Here is a 24831-nt window from a genome sequence, read left to right on the forward strand (position 1 = left end):
TTTCTTGATGTTAGGATTTACGTCTTTCTAAAAAGTCTTTCAAAGTTTCCACTTTACAGTCTCTTTGCTTTGATCTATTTACAAGCAGGGAAGGCAGACTTCCTGTTTGTACCTTCCCGTTTCGGTGTCGAATTTACTCAAATTTTCTCCAATTTTCTCCAATTAGTTCAGTGTAAACCTACTCACGGGTAGTTGCTTTTAAGTCCAATTGTCCCAGGAAAAAGTCAGCGCTCTCCGATAACGGCTGTGCAGCTTCACTCCGTGGAAGAAGCAGTCTACTCTCAGCACCCCGCCTCACCCCCGTCCTGCTCCGGAGCCCTTAAAAGGGTTCCTTGGCAACTTGGGGGGGCGCAAATGGTGCCCGCCGAGTCCCCACGTTCGCAGGCTTCCCCCGCCTACGATTTTTGAAGGGTCCCCGCTTTGCCGCAGCGGCAAGACCCGATCCCGCGGAGCTGATCCCTCCGAGACTCAGAGGGAATCCGCCATTAATCGTTGGCGCTGACCCGGAAGTCCCAATCCCTTAAACTGTTCAGTTTCACTGAGTGTAATACAAGCTTGATTGTCAACATACACTTGAATTGGAGAATTGCATTGTATACCCAAATCTCTCAGCACCTGCTTGTAATACACTAATTCACTGCAGAGCTCGCTCAATGCAGCATATTCAGCTTCAGTGGATGACACGCTGACTATACTTTGTTTTCTGGACTTCCATCCAATTAGTGACCCACCAAACAAAAACACTAGCCCAGTAATCAATTTACGGTCAGGTAAATTTGCCCAGTCGCTGTCTGAGTAACACATAAGTATTTCATCACCTGCTGTGCTTAACTTTAAAACACTATCAGCAGTATGCTTTAGATACCTCAGATCATGTTTTACTGCCTTCCAGGCACTCACAGTGGGTTTAGACACTTGCCTGCTCAATATCCCTACTGCGTAGCTGATATCAGGCCTACTCCACTGCGATATTGTCAGGAACTGCCGCTAGGTCCCAGCTCACAGAGGACCAACGCCCAGTGGATCTTATATACAAAAGTCTTTATTGAAGTTTAGTTTCCATTTCCAAGCTCTGGGCGCGCAGACCCACGTCTTGACGCTAGATCGGCTAAGTCCCCTCTGACTCGCTGCTAAAGCCACACCAGTTTAAGATTCTAGCCTTGCTCCACCTCCTCCGCTGCTCCTTCCTTCTCTGGGTCCTTCTGCCCTCTGGGGTTACTTCCCTCCTGGATTCCTCTGACGCTGACCCCCCTGAGTCCCGCCCTTCCTTCCGGCGGGCTTTAGGACCTGGCTCCCTGTCAGGACTCCCTGCTGTGCCGCTCGCCTGTACATTTGAACTTGGCGCGCGCGCCCAGCCGGTAACCTTCCTTCTGACCGTCTCCCCGCTTCCGGATGTGGGCGTGGCCAAACCTGCCTCCTCTCCTCCCGCTGGCGGTGAGAACACTGGTCCCGACTCCTGGGATTCCCCCTCCCCACTGCGCTCTGGTGGGGAAGCTGGTCCTGACTTCCAACTGCTGCTCAGGGACTCCCCGCTGGCCCCTCCCTCCTGAGGTTTCTCCCCTGGAACCTCCCTCACTCTGGCCTTCGGTGCTCCCTTCTGTGAGTCCTCCGATTCGCTAGAGAGGCTTGAGTCATGACTCTGGTAACTGTCACTGCCTGCACCCCCTTCGTCCTCTTCCTCCTCACTCTCCATTTGCTCCCCCTCCTGTGTCTCTCCTTCTGAACCCCTGACAGATATGTACAGTAAACTCCCAATAGCTGATTGATAAAAATCAGGTCGCTCAAACACAAGCTTTCATCAGCTTGCAAAGACTTAACAAAACCTAAATCCATGGGAGTATTTGCCCCTTTGCAGTCCTGCATTCTGTATGCTGTTAGCAGTTGTTTGATTTTCTTTTCCTGGCTAAGCAACAAACTGCCATCATCCGCCCAGCACACTTCCAGACCAAGATAAATTTTCGCAGAACCAAGACCTTTTACTTTGAACCTTTGGGCTAACTGCGTGGGAAACGCTTTGATTTGTTTACCTGTCTTAGAAAGATGGAGCAAATCATCTACAAAGACCAGACAGAACTCTTGTTTGTCATTAGCACCACACACATACAGACAACTGTCTGCAATGCTGCGTTGGAAACCTAGAGAAACCAGAGTCTCATCTAAACATTTGTTCCAATTTCTCGCAGATTGCCGTAAACCATACAGTGCCTTGTGTAGCTTGTACACGTTGCCTGACCCAGACTCAAAACCAGGGGGTTCTGCTAAATAGAGTTCCTCACTCAAACTAGCATGTAAATAGGCTGTCTGGATGTCAAAATGGCTTCCTTTCAGCTTGCGTTTTGCTGCTAGTGCCAGCAGCAGACACAGGCTTTCGCTTCTAGCTGTAGGAGCGAACACTTCGTCAAAATCAAGCCCCTGTCTTTGGGAAAAACCCTGCGCCACTAAGCGTGCCTTCTACTTAAAATCACCAGTGGCTAAAGGCTTGAGCTTGTAACCCCACCTGCACCCCAATATTTTAGCTCCTTTCGGTGGTTGTGTGGGTGTGAACACCTCATGCTCAACCAGAGAATCCTTTTCCTCCTGCACAGCGCTTTTCCAGAGCAAAACTTGGTCCTCTGGTAACGCCAGCACCTCCTTGTAGCTTTGAGGTTCAACAGCTACATGAAAAACATTAGCAGTACCAGGTTTAAAACGATCTGGAGGGGTACACCTTTATTCTCCCTCTGAGACCTTCTGGGAGTAAAACTGTCTTCGCTTTTACTGTTTTCCCCCCTCAGATTCTCGCCACCTTGAGGAGAGTGGAATTCCTCCTGTGGCGAAAACTGACTGCCATTCTCATTAGCCTCAACAGAAGAATCCTCTTCTGTGTCCGTGTCTGTCTGGTTTTCTTTTAGCACTCAAAGATTCCCCCTTTGATATTTGAAACCAAACCTCAGAATTGGCATGCAGCTTCTCCCAGCCACTATGCTCACAGAACGTAGCATTCCTTGAAACAAACAGCCCATTTTTACCAACAGCAAACCTGTAACCTTTGCCCAAATCTTGATGACCTACAAAAATAAGCTGTTTTTACGCTGTGCTCGAGGCACATGAACCCATGCCTTCACACCAAAAGTACGCACATGATCAACTTTGGGCTTGTTAAACAATTTGAAATAGGGTATTGTTCCAATTGATTTATGATCTAGGCGATTCTGCAAATAACAAGCCGAAAGATAAGCTTCAGCCCAAAAAGCTTTTGAAAGACCAGCATCCTCAAGCACTGAGTACATCATCTCTTGAAGAGATCTGTTTTTCCTCTCAGCCAACCCGTTTTCTTCCGGAGAATGGGGGTTTGTTTTTCTATGACCTATGCCCTTTGTCTGTAACCAAGACTGCAAAGGTCCAGACATAAATTCGCCTCCGCTATCAGATTGCAGCATTTTTACTTTGAAAGAAAACTGCCATTCAACATAAGTCACCCAGCCTTTGAACTTGGTAAACACTTCACCTTTGTGCTTCATGGGGTAGACCCAACAGAACCTTGTGGCATCATCTATGATCATTAGCGCATAACAGGAATTACCCCTGCTGAGTGCGAAAGGACCCACCACATCAGCATGCACAAGCTGAAACGGTCTTTCGCTCACCCTCTCGCTTCTGGGATAAGACCCACGGTGGCCACTTCCGGGTTAGCGCCATCAGCTAATGGCGGATTCCCTCCGATCTGGAGGGACTAGCTCCGCAGAAACTGGGTCTACGGCGAAGCGGAGACCCTACAGAAATCATAGGCGGGTGAAGCCTATGAACGTGGGACTCGGCGGGCACCTTTTGCGCCCCCCCAACTCGCAAGGAGACCTGTTTACGGGCTTCGGAGCGGAGCGGGGTGAGTGGCGCGGTGCTGTGAGTCAACTGTTTTTTTGCGAAGCGAAGCCGCATAGCCGTTGCTGGAGAGCGCTGACTTTTTCTTGTGGACAATTGGATTTTAAACAACAACCCGTGAGTAGAACGAAAATTTGGCTTTTAAAGTATTTTTAATTTGCACCGATCGGGGAAGGTCTAAACAGGAAGTCCACCTCCCCTTTCTGTAAATAAACGGAAGCAAAGAATTTGTTAACTAAGGTCATGGAGAGCCTTACGTAAAGGATTTAAATTCCACTGATTGAAACAACTATCAATATTTTATTTTATTTTAGAAGCAAGGAAACCTGCAGGAGAGGGTTAAAATTTAGGAACGGAAGCACCACTTCCCTAAACCCAGGAGCGGTCGGTGAGAGCCCGTTGACGGATAAATTTGACAGCTGTCAAGTTAGCTGTCAAGATACAAGCTAGCTATTAAGATATAAAAGAAGGACTTTGTTTCTACTGTCCGTCTCAGTATTTAAAAAGAAGGAAGGAACTGTTACAATCTTACGTTTGGGACCTTTGGGACTGTGCTGGAAGGAGTGATAAAAGGAACTTGTGTCCCTCTAGAGGGAGCTTTGGGACATTGTCGTAAGGATGCAGCTGGGAAATTGTTTAAGATAAAAGTTTTGAGAAACTAGCTTTGACCTTGGATTTCCTAAGGATGGCGGTCGGGAAGGAAGTCGAGTGTCAATTGAACAGAACATTTTATCTCTTGGGAAAGCTGCAAGACCAGATAAATGTTATGGCTACCAATGCTGTAACCTTGGAAACAAAAGTGGGCATCAGTAAAGAAGTTAACCCGGCACAGGAATCTTTTCCAATTGAACAAATTGAAGAATCTGAGAAGGAGGAATTTGTTGTGATTAAAGTGATGCAAGGGGGAGCCGTAACCCCACAGAGGCAAATGGTGGATTATAACTTGAGGCCGTACATGATGGCAACTAGGAGGAGCCAACCTTTGGAGATGGAAGCCCGGCTTGGTTTGGAAAATGAAAGATGGAGAGATCATCCTATGTGGAGATCAAATGACTTTTGGGACACAAATCTGAGTCAAGCGGAGGCTGGAGTTTTGGGGGCCTTTGGATTTGAAAAGAGTGTGAAGCAAGATTTGGAATATCCTATAGGCCCTACTCTTAACTATGGAAGTCTGGCATACCTGCTAAGAAGGAATATGACCACCGATGGGTTGGAGTTTCTCCGAGATCTGTTTGTTAACACCAAAAACTACCAAAAAGACCGGCAGAGGGGACATGAAAGAGATTTAAGAGCCTTGGACTTAAGATCTCCGGGTTGATGGTTTTTTGAGATTGATGTAACTATTGTAAGGGGCCGAAACCGAGGAGGGGAGTGGGTGAAAGAAAATTGGGAATCTAAAATGTATATATTATAATTTGTTTTTATTTTTATTTTTTAAGGAGAGATGGGAAAATCGTGGAATGGAATTTTTTCTGACCTTAGGGGAAACATTTTAAGAATAAGCTCAGACATATAAGTTTTAATGAGAAATAAGATTAAATAAAGTAAAAGTGGATAATTAATTGGGGAAAGAAAGAATGGGAAATTATAGTATAAAAAGATAAGATATAAGGATAAAAACAAGGTGAAGGATTTGCTGAAATATATATATGAATTAGAATACAAAGAGGGGAGGTGTGAGGAGGTCAAGGAGACAAGTTAAGAAAGGGAGTTATATTAAGGTTTGATCTGTTTTTTGTCTTTCTTTTATGTTTTTTGGACTGTGTCTTTTTTATTTTTTCCTTTTTAGTTGTGTTTGCTTCTTCTATTTTTCTAGTTTTATTTTTTTCTTGGATATGCTTTGTCTTTATATATTGTGTTTTCTTTTGTAACCTTTAAAATTTGAATAAATATATATTTTTTAAAAAACCCACGGTGGCCTTGACTTTCTTACAAACATTACAGTCAAGATACTTATCACAACTCTGTAACTCACACCCGTCACTTAATTCTGGCATTTTAGTTACACTGTGCCAGTGGGTGTGACCTAATCTTCTGTGCCATAAATGCAAATGTTTTTTTATGAAAAGCTTCATTTTTACATACAGCTTCTGTATCATTCCTAGCTAGTACAGACTCTTGAACACAGTCTTTTAGCACAAACAACCCATTTTCTGCCCGAGCCCTCCCCAGTGTCTCTCCGCCTTTCTGGATCTCACAGTAACTGTCCCAAAAAAGCACTACAAACCCAGCTTTCAGCAGACAGGAGACGGACATCAGGTTGCTCCTCAGCGAAGGAACACACACAACGTTGTCCAGATGCGTGCGTAGACAGGAGACAAAAACAGAACCACCCGACTCCACGTCAGATTTCCTCCCGTCAGCCAATGCCACCTGGCTCCGTGGTGTAGAAACTTTCTTGTCAAAAATGCCTCTGAAACAACAATGTGCTGGGAACTCCTTAAATCGATAATCCAGGTGTTTCGCCGCGCATCAGGACACTCGACCACGGCTGTCATAAGTTGTGCCATCTGCTGCTTCTTTGCAAACTTCTGCTGCTGCTTGCGCTGCTTTGGACCCTCAGATACAGCCTCCTCTGGACACTGCTTCCTCAGATGCCGATTAGAACCGCGCTGGTAACAACGCCGAATAGCAAACACAGACTCCTCACCAGCCGTAGCTCGGGTAAGTTGTTTTGGCTGTTTCTCCTCAGAAACGCTGCCTGCATTCCTCACAAGCTGATCGCTTGTCGAAGCACTCAAAGCCGACAACTGCTTGCCGTCACGCCTCTGCCATTCCTCCAGTAGCCGGCCAGTAACACAATCCAAGGTCAGATCTTGTTCACGCATAGCCCCCAGCGTGAGAACGAGATTGTCGCAGCTATCAGGAAGAGAACTTAGAATTATAAAAACCTTTTCCTCCTCAGACAAATTACAGCCTCTCTCCTGAAGTGCCACAAACTTCAGCTGCAAATCGTGGAGATGGTCTTGCATTGTAACTCCTGGCTTTAGCTCAGACTTGTACAGAGCTTTCCGGATACATAGCTTTGAACTAGCCGTCTCCCGAATGTGGAGATTTCTCAGCGCCAACCACACATCATGTGTAGAATCGTGCCCATGCACATGCGGCAGCTGCAAATTATCCAATCCCTGGATTATTGTGGCTTTTGCCCTTTGGTCTTTGTCTATGTCTTCATCATCAGGCTCCAAAGGCGGTCTGTCCACCGACTCCCAGAGAAAGTCTCTCTGCAACGTAGCCTGCATGTGCTGAAACCATAGCAAATAGTTGTGGTTGCTGAGCTATTCAAATGGCAATGCCATCGGATAAGCCATTACTTCTGAGCAGTGTTCCGCAACAAACAGGAACCAGCTACTCACAGCTTACAATTCCAGAGAGCGATCTGCAACATCCAGCTTCCAAACACTCCAGCTGGTGTCTGTCTTTAGCAGCTCCAGATGTCCAGACATCCAGGACACGCAGGTCTTGCCGGGTCAGCTTCTGGTGTCAACACACGCACGACACAGCTACCGCTGATCACCTCTGGCCACTCCTCGCCAACTCCTATGCTAGGAATTTGGGAGACTTTTGACCCAGGCGTCCACAGCTTCAGAAACATGCTGCAACCAATCTACTGCCCATAACCTGCTGGTGTTTCACAACTTTGACCTGTTGCAGGACTTTAGCCAGACCTTAGCAGAGCATACGCAGAGTTCTCAAAAGCAATCAGCTGCAGGCAGGATGGACGAAGCAGGAACCAGTAACTTGTAACTTATAGGTGTTTATTATTTACATCGACTGACTTCAAGTTACTATGCACAAGAACAGAACAGAACACGGATCTTAACTAGCTCTCTCTCACCACACGACTCTTAGACTCCAAACTGACCAAGCATGAACACATTCGAGTCAGTAGGTCATAAAGCATTACGCCTGTGTGAGACCTTGACCAATGGTAGAGCTGTTTCCAGGCTCCTATCTCCAGGCAGAAATTCTCCTTTCTGCTCAGTCATATTTGGCTGTCGGCCAACTCTTAATTGACTCTGTGTGAAGCTGCACAGAAATGCACGTAGTCAAAAACACAGCAAGGGACTCTTCTCTTCTCATGAGGTGGCCAAAGTCTTGGAGCCTCAGCTTCAGGATCTGTCCTTCCAGTGAGCACTCAGGGCTGATTTCTTTAAGAATGGAAAGGTTTGATCTTCTTGCAGTCCATGGGACTCTCAAGAGTCTCCTCCAGCACCATAATTCAAAAGCATTAATTCTTCGGCGATCAGCCTTTTTTATGGTCCACCTCTCACTTCCATACATCACTACTGGGAAAACCATAGCTTGAACTAAACGGACATTTGTCGGCAAGGTGATGTCTCTGCTTTTTAAGATGCTGTCTAGGATTGTCATTGCTTTTCTCCCAAGAAGCAGGTGTCTTTTAATTTCGTGACTGCTGTCACCATCTGCAGTGATCACGCAATCCAAGAAAGTAAAATCTCTCACTGCCTCCATTTCTTCCCCTTCTATTTGCCAGGAGGTGATGGGACCAGTGTCCATGATCTTAGTTTTTTGATGTTGAGCTTCAGACCATATTTTGTGCTCTCCTCTTTCACCTTCATTAAAAGGTTCTTTAATTCCTCCTCACTTTCTGCCATCAAGGTTGTGTCATCTGCATATCTGAGGTTGTTGATATTTCTTCCGGCAATCTTAATTCCAGCTTGGGATTCATCCAGCCCAGCCTTTCGCAAGATGAATTCTGCATATAAGTTAAATAAGCAGGGAGACATTATACAGCCTTGTCGTACTCCTTTCCCAATTTTGAACCAATCAGTTGTTCCATATTCAGTTCTAACTGTAGCTTCTTGTCCCACATAGAGATTTCTCAGGAGACATATTAGGTGATCAGGCACTCCCATTTCTTTAAGAACTTGCCATAGTTTGCTGTGGCTGACACAGTCAAAGGCTTTTGCGTAGTCAATGAAGCAAAAGTAGATGTTTTTCTGAAACTCTCTAGCTTTCTCCATAATCCAGCACATGTTTGCAATTTGGTCTCTGGTTCCTCTACCCCTTCGAAATCCAGCTTACACTTCTGGGAGTTTTCGGTCCACATACTGCTTAAGCATGCCTTGTAGAATTTTAAGCACACCCTTGCTAGCGTGTGAAATGAGCGCAATTGTGTGGTAGTTGGAGCATTCTTTGGTGCTGCCCTTCTTTGGGATTGGGATGTAGACTGATCTTCTCCAATCCTCTGGCCACTGCTGAGTTTTCCAAACTTGCTGGCATATTGAGTGTAGCACCTTAACAGCATCATCTTAAAAAAAATTTAATAGTTCAGCTGGAATATCATCACTTCCACTGGCCTTGTTATTAGCAGTACTTTCTAAGGCCCATTTGACTGCTCTCCAAGATGTCAGGCTCAAGGTCTGCAACCACACTACCTGGGGTGTATGAGACATCCATATCTTTCTGGTATAATTCCTCTGTGCATTCCTGCCACCTCTTCTTGATGTTGTCTGCTTCTGTTAGGTCCTTTCCACCTTTGTCCTTTATTATGGTAATCTTTGCATGAAATGTTCCTTTCATATCTCCAATTTTCTTGAACAGATCTCTGGTTTTTCCCATTCCGTTGTTTCCCTCTATTTCTTTGCATTGCTCATTTAAGAAGGCCCTCTTGTCTCTCCTTGCTATTTTTTGGAACTCTGCATTCAATTTCCTGTATCTTTCACTATCTCCCTCACATTTTGCTTGTCTTCTCCAAGTCCACCTTTCCTTTTGAAGCAAAATGTCATTGAAATGGGGGAGAAATGCCCTGCATGAAGTTTTGGGTTTGCAATTTTGGAAGAGGGAAGACTGTAGTGCTGTGGAGTGGGCAGGCTAGCGAGGCCCCATGGATTTAGAGGCCCGAGTTGTCCTGCCCTCGCATGAAGTCTTGGGTTTGCAATTTTGGGAGAGGAAAGACTGTCTGTGGTGCTGGGAAGTGGGCAGGCTGGCAAGGCCCCCTAGATCTAGAGGCCCTAGGCTTCAGCCTACTTAGCCTATACATAAATCCAGCCCTGCCTATGTCACAGTGATCACAGGCCCATTGATCATGTGCAAGGTATTCCGTGTGTTGGGAAAGAGCCTCCTGTTCTGGGCCAGGTGGAAGAGTGACTCCGCCAGATGGCTGAAAGTGGAGGAATGCCCATCCTCATCTGCTGCAGCAGAAGACTGGGTGGTGGGGTCAAAGCTGATCCCGTGGAGCACGTGAGGAGTCAAGGCTTCCTGCATGAAGGCCTCGCTTCCCCTAGAAGTCCCTGCCTCCTAGTCTGTATTCGCTTTCTTCTTCAGGTACAGCTCCAGCATGTTCTGGATGGTGCACCTGCTTTCGGGGGAGAGCTTGTAGAACTGGTCATACTAGAAGAATAGCCATGAGGCGGGTGAGACTCCTGCAAGGAGTCCCCAAAGTCAGGGGAACAGAAGCGCATTTGAAGAGCCTTGCTGGGTCAGGCCATGGCCCATTCAGTCCGACATCCTGTTGGCATAGTGGTTCCTTCCAGATGCCCGTTTTTGTCGATTCATGATTGTTTCTATTCATGATAGCAGGAGGACAGTTATATGCAAGACTGTATTCAGTACTGTTTGTGCCTGCAAAGCTTTTGGGACAGACATACTCTGACACTTCCAACCAGTGCCCCCTAACTTCCAGCTGAAACCAGGTACCTTTTTCATACCAGAAATATTCTTCAGTGGTGAACCATGGCATCTCAAATTCCAGGGGAGCCCTGTACGATGCCAAAATTCAGTGCCCCCACGCCTCTCAATGTCCATTCAACATCATAGTTGCGGTGTCCCCTCCTGGGGCTCGCAAGGCTTCACGCCAGTGTGACCAAACCAGTTGCACTCCCCTAAATCCACCTAAATGTTATGGGGCGGGGGGGGGGGGGGGAGAGTTGTCCCACTTAAGTCACACTTTATAGCTCAAGAGGGCCCCTCAGGCTGATAATATTATAGCAGCACAGGGGACGCATCACAGAGCAACTTACAAAGCAAAATGACATGTAGTTGGTTCACCACAACTGCAATATTATTGCAGCAGTGACCTGCAAAAAAGTCTGCAACAAGTCACTGGCTGCAGTAATAGTGCCCTGCTATGTGTTTCACACATGGAGCAACTGGGAAGAGCTTTTGGGGGTATCCAAAAATAAGATATTATAGAATAAATAATTCATATTTATTATAGTATACAGCATATGTTCTCCACACATACTGTATAGGAGGACATGCAAACTTGTATGCAGGTGTATACATGTTTGTAAATTAGAAGAAAAAGTTTTATTTTAAAAAAAATCTCAAGTCCTCGCAGTGGGAGCAAGTAGCCAGAACAGGGGGCCTTGTAAGTGTGCACCATGGCAAGGCAGGCATTAACAAATATTCTTCCCCTCTTTGACTGTGTATTGGTTGAAAGGTGTTGTCAGGGAACTGCCATCAGGGATGGAGGGAGAGAGCGGGCTCCGGAGGGGTCCCAGAGAGCGTCCCGGGATGGGGAGAGGCAGTCCATCTTCTGGGGAAGAGAATCAGCGTATCACCAGTGGAGAAGGGGGGCAGATGGGGGAATTGGTGAGGCGGTCCCATGACTACTTGCCAGGGACCAGCGGGGAGAGTAAGGGTCCTCCGCTGCCTACACCCTCCTTGCGCAGAAGGCTTCCGCGCAGGGAGAGTAGGAGGAGACTAGGCGTCAAAGAGCTTCTTTGCTGGAAGAAGTTCAAGAAACGCCCACTGACAGATTCTGCCAGCGATTCAGACAGAAAAGGTTCACTCAGGCAACCCAGCCAGGTGTTGCACCGGTTTACACACGAGCAACCCCTAGAACCACCACAGCAATCTGTCAGTCCCTGACGTTGCTTGTGCGCAGCCCCGGAGAGGCAGCACGATGAGCCAAACAGCGCCGGCCGGAGGGACAGAGCAAGAAGCCATGGTGCGAGGTCTGGTTGAGAGGAACCGAGACCTGGAGGCGCATGTCGCTACCCTGTCCGCGCGGCTGGAGGAGAGACGGGCTCAGGATGCACAGGTCAGAGCCACCCCGATAGGGAGGAAGGTCCCGGGGCTGGTACATAAGTTTGGTGGAAAGCCCCAGGACTACAATGCCTTCTGAACGGAAATTCAATACGCTTTGGATTTGCAGAAAAATGACTTTCCGGATGACGGGGAGAGGGTGGCTTACATTGTTGGACATCTGCAGGATGGGGCGCGCGAATGGATCAGGCCCCTAATGGCGACGCAGAATGATGCATTGAAAGATCTTAAGAAATTCTACCAGGTGATGGACGCGATGTTCTCCAGCGAGGTGGAGCAATGCGTGACACGGAGGGAGCTGATGGGGTGTAAGCAGGGGGGCCTGTCCTTCAGAGACTACTGGTCGTGTTTTGCGATGTTAGTCCACAAGCTCGGGTGGGATCTGGACTCTGAACCAATACAAATGTTGTTTGAGGCGGGTTTGGACCCTGGAGTGAAAGACAAGCTGTCCCGAGCGCCCTGCCTGCGGTCGATGGATGAACTCACAAAGGCTGTGCTGGCGATCGGAGTACACCAGGAAGCGCGGTCTCAGGAGAAGCGGGAGATAAGGGGAGAACATTTCCATGGCAACCTCATTCCGGAGATGCCGAGGGAGCCTTCCCAGGCAGCGGAGTCAATGGAAATTGATTGCGCGCGCATGCGCGAAGTTTCAAACGCCGGCGAAGGCCGGAAGAGGGAGGGGAAGGAGTGGAAAACTACCAAGAAGTGTTGTCAGCAACCGGGACATTTTGCAAGGGTCTGCCCTCAACGGAAAGCCTGGCAATGCATGATGGCGACTACAGGCCACGACGAGAAGGGGGAGGAGGGGCCGGTGCAGGGAAACGACAAAGCCTGGCTGCCAACCAGCGGGGGCAGCAGCCAGGCCAGCAACCAATAGAAGTGCCCCAGCCTGACCCACCCAGGGCAGCTATAGCCATAGAGGTGGTGCTAGAACTCCCAAATGGGCACCCCGTCAAAGTGGAGGGGCTGCTAGATTCTGGCAGCTCGTGTAATTTCTTCAGCAGAGACTTCGCTCTGGAGCATCAGCTCCACCTGTTGCCACTAGATTTTCCCTTGCAGGTGAACACCATCGATGGCAGGGAACTCCTGGGAGGGGAAGTGACACACCAGACACCGCCAATGCGAATGAGTGTCTCCAGGCACATGGAAACCATAGCCTTTCATGTGGCCACGCTGGCAGGACCCCCAATAATACTGGGAATGAGCTGGCTGGCAATACATGACCCAGTAGTGTCATGGCATCAGCGGTCGGTCACCTTTGGGTCAGCTTACTGCTTAGAACACTGTCTGGGAGGGAAGGAACCAAGGATGACTGTGGCCAAGGTGGCTGGGGCGGCCCTGGAGCAAAAAAAGGAGGTGCCACCGCAATATGTGGATTTGAAGGAGGTCTTCAGCGAGAGGGGGGCAGACAGACTGCCCCGCCCCACAGACCATTTGACTGCCAAATCAACCTGCTTCCAGGGGCTCAGTTACCGGTGGGTAAACTGTATGCCATGTCCGACCGGGAGATGCAGGAGTTGCGGCAGTTTATTGACAAGAACCTGAAGAGGGGTTTCATAAGGGAATCCAAGGCGGTGGGGGGCAGTCCCGTGTTCTTTGTGGACAAAAAAGACACTAATCAGCCCAGATTAGTTGGGGATTACAGGGCCGTAAACCTGGTGTCAGAACCCATGACTTTCCCAATGCCCAGGATCAACGATATTTTGACACGTGTGAGGCGGGGAAAGATTTTTACCAAGCTGGACCTCAGGGGAGCATATAATCTGATTAGGATAAGGGAGGGGGACGAATGGAAAACGACCATGTTCACCCCCCTGGGGACTTTTGAGTACTTAGTCATGCCATTTGGATTACAATCGGGGTCTGCCTGCTTTCAAGCCTTCATGCACCATGTGTTGGGGCCCCTGCTGTACAAGAATTGCGTAGCCTTTTTGGATGACATCTTGATCTAGTCGGACAATGAAACGCAACATGTCAGAGACGTCAGGGAGGTGCTACAGAGATTGAAGAAGCATCAGTTGTGGGTCAAGCTGGAAAAATGTCAATTCCACGCCAGGGAGGTCGAGTTCCTGGGGTACAGGTTGTCTGACAAAGGACTAGCCATGGATCCGGGCAAGGTGAAGGCAGTGCTGGAATGGAAAGCCCCCCAAAACAGAAAGGATGTGCAGAGGTTCCTAGGCTTCAGCAACATCTACAGGAAGTTCATAAAGAACTTTGCTCACTTGACAGCGCCCATAACGGATTGTCTTAGTAGTAAAAAGAAGTTCGCATGGACAAAGGATGCGCAGCAATCCTTTGAAAAGCTGAAGAAGGCGTTTGCCTCGGAGGAGCAGCTCCTGCACGTGGATCCAGAGAAGCCCATGAGACTGGAGATGGACGCGTCCGACCGTGCAGTTGGGGCAGTACTTTTGCAGCCTGGGGCCAAGCAGAACTGGAGGCCGTGTGCCTTTTTCTCTAGGAAGCTGAGCAAGTCGGAGCAAAACTACACGGTGTATGACCGAGAATTGCTTGCGATCTATGCGGCATTTCGGCAATAGAAACATCTGTTGATAGGGGCGCGGCACAAAATCCAGGTCCGAACGGACCACAAGAACTTGGAATACTGGCGGACCGCACGAGTGCTCAACCAGAGACAGATCAGATGGTCCCAGGAGTTCGCCAAGTTCTTCTTCGAGATTCGATACGTGCCGGGAGAGGAAAACGTAAGGGCAGATGCTCTCTCCAGGAAACCGGAGTACATGGAAGGGGAGGGACCACCAGAGACCAGGCATGTGTTCCCCGAGGACCGGTGGGTGGGTGGGGGAACGTTGGTTGGGAAACGAGAACTGGCAGGGCTCACCAGAGACAATGAGTTTGCTCAGGCCAAGATCAGGGAACTCAGGGACGGAAAGGAAGACAATGGAGGGTTTGAGGAAAATGAAGGGCTACTGTACTATAAGGGAGCGCTGTATGTACCAGGGGAGACTTTGAGGTGGAAGGTACTTAGGCAACTCCACGACAACCCAACAGCTGGGCATTTTGGACAGCACAAGACCATGCTACTTGTCACCAGGCAGTTCTGGTGGCCAAAGGTGAGGGAAGACGTACGAGAATATGTACGAGGGTGCGACCGATGCCAGAGGGCTAAGGGGGAAAGGGCGGCCCCTGCAGGGTTACTGGAACCCCTACCTACACCGGGAAATCCCTGGGAGGTGGTGTCCATTGATTTTATGACAGATCTGCCCAAGTCTAGGGGGAAGACAGTGGTCATGGTAGTAGTCGATCTACTGATGAAAATGTGCCATTTTGTAGCTTGCTCACATGCAGCAACGGCAGAGGAGACAGCCAGGCTGTTTGTGGATCACATTTTTAGACTACATGGGGCTCCCTTGAGGGTTATCTCGGATCGCGGGAAACAATTTACCTCCCGGTTCTGGAGGAAGCTCATGAGCTTGCTACAGGTCGAGGTGAGCTTCTAAACAGTGAGGCACCCAGAGACCAACAGACAAGCAGAAAGAGCGAACGGTATACTCCAGCAATACCTACGCTGCTATGTCAGCGAGAGACAGAATGACTGGGTAGAGAAATTAGCTTTGGCTGAATTTGCGTACAATAATGCTGAACACGTGTCCACGGGAATGAGCCCGTTCATGGCCAATTATGGGTGTCACCCCAGGGCCTTCCCGGGGCGGGGGGGAGGAAGGATGGAGTGTACCCGCAGCTGAGCAATTTGTGGAGGAAATGGAGGCCTTGCACCAGCAACTCAGGTTGAACTTGGAGCGGGCCAAGGAAGTTTACAAGAGGCAGGCAGACAGGCACCGACGGGAGGGGGAGGCCATACGGGTGGGAGACCGGGTGTGGTTGTCATCCCAAGGGTTACCCCTAAAGGGAGGGTGCAAAAAGTTGCAGCCGAGGCGGCTGGGACCTTTTGAGGTAATACAGCAGGTAAACCCAGTGGCATTTAAACTCAAGTTGCCTGACAGCATGAAGATACATCCGGTGTTCCATAGGTCCCTACTTTCACCTTACAGGGAGGGACGGGAATTCCCGGGACGGGAGGGAGGGGTTACCACCCACCCACGGGTAGAGGAGAGGGAACACTGTAACCAAGCTACGGAAGTACTCGATTCAAGGTGGCGAGGTCGCCAGGTAGAGTACTTGGTAGCCTGGGAGGGATAACCTAGGTCGGAAAACACGTGGGTCCCTGCTGAATCAATCAGTGGCGGGTATATGGTGGAAGAATTCCACAGTTTGTTGCCAAATAAGCCAAAACCACTAGCTAGATTCTGGGAGGAAGAATTTGGACCCACAGACGACGAAGGGGACTTTGTGGGGTTTCCTGCCTCCGAAGAGGTGGGAGGGGAGGTGTCCGAGGGAGAGGAATCAGATTGGGAGGTTCAAACAGCGGGAAGAGATCCGAGCAGATGGGAGGCTGGTTTAGAATCCTCAGGAGATGATGACAGCTCCTTCAGGGGGTTCCCCGCATCGTCGGCCGAGGAGAGAGAGGAGGTTGTATCGGAAAATTATGCCGGGGTGGGGGTTGGGGTCCTGGGGAGGAGGTGGATGTCAGGGAACTGCCATCAGGGATGGAGGGAGAGAGTAGGCTCCGGAGGGGTCCCAGAGAGCGTCCCGGGATGGGGAGAGGCAGTCCATCTTCTGGGGAAGAGAATCAGCATACCACCAGTGGAGAAGGGAGGGGCAGATGGGGGAATCGGCGAGGCAGTCCCATGACTCCTTGCCAGGGACCAGCGGGGAGAGTAAGGGTCCTCCGCTGCCTACACCCTCCTTGCGCAGAAGGCTTCCGCGCAGGGAGAGTAGGAGGAGACTAGGCGTCAAAGAGCTTCTTTGCTGGAAGAAGTTCAAGAAACTCCCACTGATGGATTCTGCCAGCGATTGAGACAGCCACGGGTGAGTGGCTGTCCGGACAGAAAAGGTTCACTCAGGCAACCCAGCCAGGTGTTGCACTGGTTTACGCATGAGCAACCCCTAGAACCATCACAGGTGTGCAGCTGAGACTGTAACAAAGGAGGCATTGTGATTCCACAAGCCACCGTTACGGCAATTGGAACAGGCTCTAAAGGCAAGGAGGGAGATACTCGTCCAGTGGTAAATAATTTCTTTATTTTCCAATAAATGCAAGTTCTCCCAAATTGCCAAGTTTCATTCTGACTTCAAAATAAAAAGAATGCAAATATCTATCTGTCTCAGAAGGTGGTGTGATAAGCACCTGGGAGCTTTCAGGGCTTGCAGAAGGTTGAGTTGGCTAGTAGAGGGCAGGGAGAAAGCCAGGGCCCTGCCAGACTGGCTTCCCTTGTGACAAATACCTCCCCCACCCCCACCCCCACCCCAATAACAACAACCCCACTGTAGGGCCTCACATGCTGTTGGCAATGATGTTGGCAAGTGCATGGCTCAGGAGCCTCTTGTCCTCATAAAGGGGCTGCAAGCCCACCAGAAGGCTGTAGTCCAGGCATAAAACTTGCCCCCCGGCTGTTTTGGGACTACAATTCCCATCATCCCTGACCACTGGTCCTGTTAGTTAGGGATGATGGGAGTTGTAGGCCAAAAACATCTGGAGGGCTGAGTTTGCCTATGCCTACTGTAGTCTATCATGCCGAAATCCTTCAGGAATTGTGTGTCCAGCTCCATCTGAGTCATCATCCAGGCATGCTGTGGAGCTGCATGGATGAGAGATGGGCATATTCAGCCAGTCAGGGGTGAAGAGCTTGCAAGATCCCCTGTACTGAGCAGAAAAGCAAACTCTTTGGCCTCCGAGATCTCTCCCAACTCTCAGCAGCCCTCACTGTGAGCCATACTAGAGGAATTTTGTCCTGCTTTTGCTGAGCTACAACACAGGAGCTCACCCCCAGGTGGCCATGATGTGGTAACCCCGGCGAAGCATTGCAGAGCAACTGAGAAAGCAGAATGTTTGCATGGACAGTCCATTAGAAAGCTGCACTATTATTGTATCGATAGCACATTACAAAATAAGGCCCCCCTTCTCGCAAAAAAATAATAATAATCTTCCTATTTATTTATTTATTCAAAATTATTTATTTATTTCATAAAATTTGTACACTACCAGATGGTAAGAAACATCAAAGCCGTTTACAGAAAGATAAAACCATAAAATCAGGAAAAACCTACAGTACATTAATCGCTGAAGAAGTGAATACCAGAATAGATCAGAACTCACTCCCCAGGTAAGGGGAAGAGACATGGCTAAGATGGCCGGACAGCTTACTCTATGATGTTAACCCCTTCATACACTAATTAGACTGAAACATGTTGGTTATACAGTGGTACCTCAGGTTAAGTACTTAATTCATTCCGGAGGTCCGTTCTTAACCTGAAACTGTTCTTAACCTGAAGCACCACTTTAACTAATGGGGCCTCCCGCAGCTGCCGTGCCACTGGAGCGTGATTTCTGTTCTCATCTTGAAGCAAAGTTCTTAACCCGAGGTACTATTTCTGGGTTAGCAGAGTCTGTAACCTGAAGTGTATGTAACCTGAGGTACCACTGTATGAGACTGGTTATCCCACACAACATGCTCTCACGCAACCCATGCCCTCCAACTGAAACCCCATTTCCTGAACAATATCAACATTGTGTTTTGTGCCTGTGAACTGCACAGTGAATACTTTTATTAGAAAAGAAAACAGCCTGGTGTTTCAGCTTCTCAAGGTTGTTTTATTCAGTGCGCTGCTACAGCTTGTCACACCCAAATCCTCCAAAGGAATTTGCCAAAGTGCTTTTTCAGGCAAAAGGGGGCAGAGGGAGAGAAACCAAGAACCTCAAATTCACTAGACCAGGGATGGGGAATTCTGTGGCCCTCTAGATGTTGTTGGATTGTGCGCCCTCTAGGGGAGAGTTACAGAACTTTTGAAATTGAATCTTTACTTATAATTAAATCAGGGGAAGATGGCGGGAAAGGATGGGAAGAAGCCAGTGGGTACACCATTAGAGAGGAGAATCTCACAACAGGAAGAAATTAGAGATTTAGATGCACTTTGGATGAAAATAAAAGAAGAATTTAAACAGAATGAAACTCATATGGAGAGAAAACTAGGAGAGATGCAGGAATCGATTGATAAAAAAAAGAGGGTGTGGTAGGAGAATTGTCAAATAAGATAAAAGATTTAACGGTCCGAACAAAATCTTTGGAGGATTCAAATAAAAAAACACAAAAAGAGATGAGAGACTAGAGAAAGGAAGTTGAGAAAATAAGGGAGAATTTCGGAGAACTAAGTAAGAATCAGGATCAAATCTTGGATAATTTAGCACTGATGGAAATGAAACAAAAACAATTAAATTTAAAATTCCGAGGAGTAGGGGAAGAAACCAATGAAGATGTCAAGAAACCAATGAAGATGTCAAGGGAAAAATGACCAAAGAACTGGCGAAGTGGCTAACTTTGAAAGAAGAAGAAGTGGCACAAGGAATAGAAAATGCCTTCAGAATAAAAATAAGACCTAAACAAAACAAATTGAAAAAGATTCCAGGAGACTGTCTAGTGATTTTCAAATCGACAGAATTGAAAAACAGAATTCTGAGAGAAAGCTATCAGAAGAAACTCGTAATTGACGGAAGACCAATTATCATCTTTAAAGAAATACCGATTAGGCTCCTTCGTAAGAGAGAAAGCTACAAACAGTTAGTGAACATTTTAAAAAAGAATGGTATACAACACAGATGGGAATTCCCAGAAGGGATTTCCTTTTTTTACAAGGAAAAAAGATTTAAGATTACTGAAAGTCAGGAAGTCAGTAAATTCCTACGTATGTATGAGAAGGACCTTGGGAGGATGGAGGAGGGATGCGGAGGAAGAGGTGGAGAGAAAGAGGAGAGAGGTGGTGCGGGACTGGGGGGAAAGGTGGGTGAAGGAGGATTGGAGGGAGAGGATGGAGGGGAGGGGGAGGGGGGTGAGACAGGGGGGGAGGAAGCAGGCGAAGAGGGAGAAGAAACAGAAAGCAAAACCACCCGAATTTAAATTGGTAAAACTAAAATCGGTAAAGCACTGACTTATCAGTAGATAATAACAAGAATGAACCTCAAAATCTTAACATGGAATGTAAACGGTTTGAACGACAAAACAAAAAGGAATAAAATTGTAAATGTTTTGAAAAAGAAAAAACTGGATGTAATTTGTTTGCAGGAGACCCACGTAGCCAAAAAGCACAAACACGTCTTGTCAAATAGGAATTTAGGAATAGAATTTATAAGCTCCATGGCAGAGAGAAAAAAGGGGGTAGTAACATATGTCAAGGAAAAATGGGAACCTAAACTGATCTATAAAGATGAAGAAGGAAGGATATTGGGGGTACAAATTAGCTTTCAGGGGGAAAATATTAATGTGGTAAATATATACACCCCAAACTCAGATAGACCAGAGTTCTTTAAGAAACTAGAACAAGTCTTAATAAAACTGGAGAGTAATAGGACGATTTTATTGGGAGACTTCAACGCAGTGCCAACACCTGAAATGGATAGACAAACAGAAAAGAAAAAACGAAATCAAGGAAAGCTACCAAAATCATTCCAAGATCTGGAAGAAAATATGGACTTAATAGACATCTGGAGACACAAACATCCAATAGAAAAGCAGTTCACCTTTTTCTCAGAGGTACATAAAAGCTGGGGCAGAATAGATCAAATTTGGATCTCGAGGGAACTTACCTTAAGAGCTATAAAATGTGAAATCCAACGGAGAACTCTCTCCGACCATAACTCAATAACTTTGGAAATAAAAGGTGTAACGCAGGGGGGGTTCAGATGGAGACTAAACGAATATCTATTAGACAATGATGAGGTTATTGAAAAAGCCAAAACTACCTTAAAAGAGTATTTTGATCTAAATCTCAACACAGGAACAAACTTAGAAGTAGTATGGGATGCCAGTAAGGCGGTTCTAAGAGGTTTCTTCATCCAACAAAATAGTTACAAGAAAAAAATAAGACAGCAAAAGAAAGAGGAAATACTCATACAGTTAAAGGAGCTTGAAAAAAAATTAACAGAGAACCCAAAAGATGAACAAAGTATACAAACAATAAAAATATTACAAACACAATTCTCGATGTTAACGAACCAGGATGTTGAATGGAAAATCAAGTTAATGAGGCAAAGATATTTCGAGTCAGCAAATAAAACTGGAAAATTATTGGCTTGGCAAATGAGGAAAAGACAAAAGCAAAATGTGATAAACAAAATAAAAGTGGAGGAAGAATTGATAGAAGACCCAAAAGAGATACAAAAAAAATTTCTCAAGTTTTACGAGAAGTTATACAAAAAAGGAGAGGAAGATCCAACCCAAATAGAAAGATACCTCGAAAATTGTAAAGGTAAGACGGTAACCGAAGAAGAAAGAATTCAACTAAATAGACCTATAAGAATAGAGGAGATCCAGAATGCAATTAAAAGAATGAAATCGGGGAAGGCTCCAGGACCGGATGGCTTGTCCGCGAAATATTATAAAGTCCTGGGAAACCAACTAGCACCAGTACTTTGTGAGACCATGAATAACATTCTAAGAGGAGGAAAAATACCGGAGTCCTGGAGGGAGGCATCCATAACGTTAATTCCAAAATTGGACACAGATAAAATGAACATTAAGAATTATAGGCCAATATCCCTACTTAATAACGATTATAAAATATATGCAGATATTATGGCAGATAGATTGAAAAAATGTTTAATGAGTCTAATCCACAAAGACCAGGCGGGTTTTCTGCCGAACAGGTTCTTAAAAGATAATGTGAGACATGTCATAAATATAATTGAATATTTGGAGATTAATAATGATGTACCGGCGGCACTGATGTTTATAGACGCCGAAAAGGCGTTTGATAATGTCTCGTGGCTGTTCTTAATAAAATCTATGGAGAGGGCAGGGATAGAGGGTGAATTTTTGAAAGGTATACAGGCAATATACTCAGCACAATCTGCAAAACTGGTAATAAACAATAATCTCACAAAGATATTTAAAATAGAGAAAGGAACAAGGCAGGGATGCCCCCTCTCCCCGCTCCTATTTATCATGGTATTAGAAGTATTGACGAATAAATTAAGATCGACACCAGAAATACAAGGAATCAAAATAGGTCTGAAGGAGTACAAATTGAAAGCCTACGCGGACGACCTGATGTTGTCTCTGGAAGAGCCGCAAGGGAGTATTGGTAAAGCGCTGGAGATCCTAGAAGAATATGGTAAACTATCCGGTTTTAAATTGAATAAATTGAAGACAAAAATGTTGACAAAAAACCTGGGAAATGATGAAAAAGAAAAATTAGAGAGAAGATACGGAATAAAGGTGGTAAAAAAAGTGAAATATTTAGGAATATGGCTTACATCAAAAAACATAAATTTAATTGAAGATAATGTGATGGGACGATGAGCTGCTTGTGCGTAAAATGCAAGTCCCTCAGAGTTTGATCAGGTTTTCAAACCTCTGCCTGTGACGGAGCCCCTCCAGCATGGCTGCGTCAATCACTAGTAGAATCCGAAAGTGGCTGCTTTCGGAATCGTTTCCAACATAAAAGCTCTTTAACGGAAACACGTCGTCTGGCCTCTCGGCGTGACAGTTTCCGGCGAGGTGTGGGTGTCCCTATAGGAGGTCCTGAGACCTCCCCACTGTTTTCGCTGGAAGCGTCTCTGAGCCATCCCTCCGACTCACTTTCCCTTGGAGTTCTTGCTCGCCCTCTACTGGTTCCCTCTTCCGCTGCTACTCCTCTCTCAACCTCAGTGAGCCTTTGCGCCCCCGGCGCTTTAGATGGCAGTTCCCTGACATCCACCTCCCCTCCAGGGCCCCCTTCACCCCCTCCCGTCTCCTCCCCTACTGGCGGTGAGGAGGTAAAACCCCTGAAAGAACCTCCTTCGTCTTCCGACGTCGCGAACACTTCCCTCCACTTGTTGCTGTTCCTACTCTCTCGGTAATCTTCGTCATCGGAGTCCACTCCCTCTTCCAACTCCGACTCCGCGAACCCTTCCATTTCCTCTTCCTCATCGGTGGTGCCGAAATACTCCCTCCTAAACCTTGCTATCGGCTGAGGTTTCCTCGGGAACCTTTGGTGGAACGTTTCTGTTAAAACCTCGTCATTGACTTCCTCTGCATTCACCCAGGTGTTTTCTGACTCCGGTTCCCCTTCCCACGCCACCAAATACTCCACCTGATTTCCCTTCCACCTGGAATCGAGGATTTCCGCTACATGGTTGCGGCGTTCCCTCTCTTCCAAGGCTGGTCCCCTGACGTACTCCCCTTCACGTCCCCCCCTGTATGGTGACAGTAACGACCTGTGGAACACTGGGTGCAATTTCATGTGGTTGGGTAATCGGAGTTTGAAAGCTACCGGGTTGACCTGCTGAATGACCTCAAAGGGTCCCAATCTTCTGGGCCTCAATTTCTTACAACCCCCTTTGAACGGCAACCCTTGGGTTGACAACCACACTTGATCCCCCACCCTTATGGTTTCACCTTCCCTTCTGTTCTTGTCTGCCTGCTTCTTATATTGTGCCTTAGCCCTTTCTAAGTTGAGCTGGAGCTGATGATGGATCGCTTCCATCTCTTCTACAAAATGTTCAGCCGCTGGGACGCTCCATCTCTCCCCTCCTTCCCCTGGAAATGCCCTGGGGTGACACCCGTAATTAGCCAAAAAGGGACTCATCCCTGTGGACACATTCTCCGCATTATTGTAGGCAAATTCTGCCAACGCCAACTTTTCGACCCAATCGTTCTCTCTGTCATTGACATAACACCTCAGATATTGTTGAAGAATGCCATTTGCTCTTTCCGCCTGCCCGTTGGTTTCAGGGTGCCGGGCAGTTGAAAAATTGACTTCCACGTGCAGCAAGCTCATGAGCTTCCTCCAGAACCTGGAAGTAAATTGTTTGCCGCGATCTGAGATCACCCTCAAGGGAGCCCCGTGCAACCTAAAGATGTGTTCTACAAACAACTTCGCTGTTTCTTCCGCTGTGACTGCATGTGAGCATGCTACAAAGTGGCACATCTTAGTTAACAGGTCTACTACTACCATGATGGCTGTTTTCCCCTTGGACTTTGGCAGATCCGTCATAAAATCTATTGATATCGCTTCCCAAGGCCGTTCTGGTGTGGGTAATGGTTCTAATAACCCTGCCGGCGCCCTTCTTTCCCCTTTGGCTCGCTGACATTGGTCACACCCTCTTACACACTCCCTTACATCTTCCCTCACCTTAGGCCACCAAAATTCCCTGGTAACCAACCACATGGTCTTGTGTTGTCCAAAATGTCCCGCCGTGGGGCTATCATGCAACTGCTTGAGTACTCTCCCCCTCAATTCACCTTCGGGTATATACAGTGCCCCTTTGTAATACAATGCCCCATTTCTTTCCTCAAAACCTCCGGGGCTCTCGCCCTCCCCCCTGAGACCTCTGAGCTTATCCTGGGCATATTCATCATTTTCCGTTTCCTCTACCAGTTCTCGTTGCCCCACCAGCGCCGCCCCACACACCCAGCGGTCCTCAGGGATGACATGTCTCTCTTCGATCACCCCCTCCCCTTCCCAATACTCTGGTTTGCGTGAGAGCGCGTCCGCCCTGACGTTTTCTGGGCCTGGCACATAACAAATTTCAAAGTTGAATTTGGAGAATTCCTGTGCCCATCTCACTTGTCGTTGGTTGAGCACTCGAGCTGTTCTCCAATACTCTAAATTCTTGTGGTCGGTGCACACTTGCACCTTGTGTTGTGCCCCAATTAATAAATGTCTCCACCTCCGGAATGCTTCGTGAATGGCAAGTAGTTCCCTGTCATACACCGTGTAATTCCTCTCGGATTTATTCAGCTTCCGCGAGAAGAAGGCACACGGTCTCCACTCCGACGCACTCCTCCCCGGTTGAAGAAGGACCGCACCTACCGCCCGGTCGGATGCATTGGTTTCCACTCTCATGGGTTTTCGTAAATCCACATGCAGAAGTTGTTCTTCCGAGGCGAAAGCCCTTTTCAGTTC

The 24831-nt window shown here is 47.4% G+C and overlaps 1 long non-coding RNA gene across 1 annotated transcript; it reads right to left on the bottom strand.

Annotated features, from left to right (window-relative positions):
• Nucleotides 1–1910: 1910 nt before the first annotated feature.
• Nucleotides 1911–2276, bottom strand: LOC309361303. The gene is made up of 2 exons (XR_014164412.1): nucleotides 2075–2276; nucleotides 1911–1987 (listed from the first exon to the last, which is right to left on the bottom strand). It is a non-coding gene; the product is annotated as an uncharacterized lncRNA (long non-coding RNA).
• Nucleotides 2277–24831: the final 22555 nt, after the last annotated feature.

This window comes from Podarcis melisellensis, assembly GCF_964234715.1.
Source record: "Podarcis melisellensis genome assembly, chromosome: W".
NCBI classification, from domain to species: domain Eukaryota; kingdom Metazoa; phylum Chordata; class Lepidosauria; order Squamata; family Lacertidae; genus Podarcis; species Podarcis melisellensis.